This window comes from Orycteropus afer, unplaced genomic scaffold (genome assembly GCF_000298275.1).
Source record: "Orycteropus afer afer isolate SDZICR_OR568_19922 unplaced genomic scaffold, OryAfe1.0 scaffold00039, whole genome shotgun sequence".
Taxonomy (NCBI): domain Eukaryota; kingdom Metazoa; phylum Chordata; class Mammalia; order Tubulidentata; family Orycteropodidae; genus Orycteropus; species Orycteropus afer.
The window spans coordinates 16,346,721-16,347,267 of record NW_006921626.1 but is presented as its reverse complement, the minus strand read 5'-3'; positions in this window follow the sequence as shown (position 1 = coordinate 16,347,267).

The following is a 547-nucleotide window of genomic DNA, read 5'->3' as shown; positions in this document are numbered from 1 at the left end:
AATAATAGCAGGAAGGTATCCACTCAGTAGAACAATCATCCACACCAGATCAAAAGGGCAGCATTTGCCCAGGGATAAAACTCAGAAAGCAGGAAGGGATAGGAAAGTGGGAAGGGAAATGGTAAACACAGGGAGGAAGAGGGATGAGTGCTGTTACATTGTAGGGACTGCAATGAATACCTCAAAACAAAATGTGTGTGAATTGTTGAACAGAAAACCAATTTTCTCTGTAAACTTTCACTCAAATCACAATTTAAAAAAATAAGAAGAAAACCCTATGGAGTACAGTTTTACTCTGATACACATGGGGTCACCATGAGTCAGAGTCAACCATGTGGCAACTGATTTGGTTAAGTCAGCCCCAGGGTTACAGGTGAGGAGAGACAACTCAGTGACGCCCAAAGTAGCAGGCGGGAAGAGCAGGAGAAAGGGGATTAAAAACCAGGAAGCCAGAGAGAAGAGCAATCAGCCGAAGGGATTAGGTGAGGAGAGGAAACTCAGGCCCGCCCGGAGTAGCAGGCTGGAAGAGCAAGAGAAAGGGGATAAA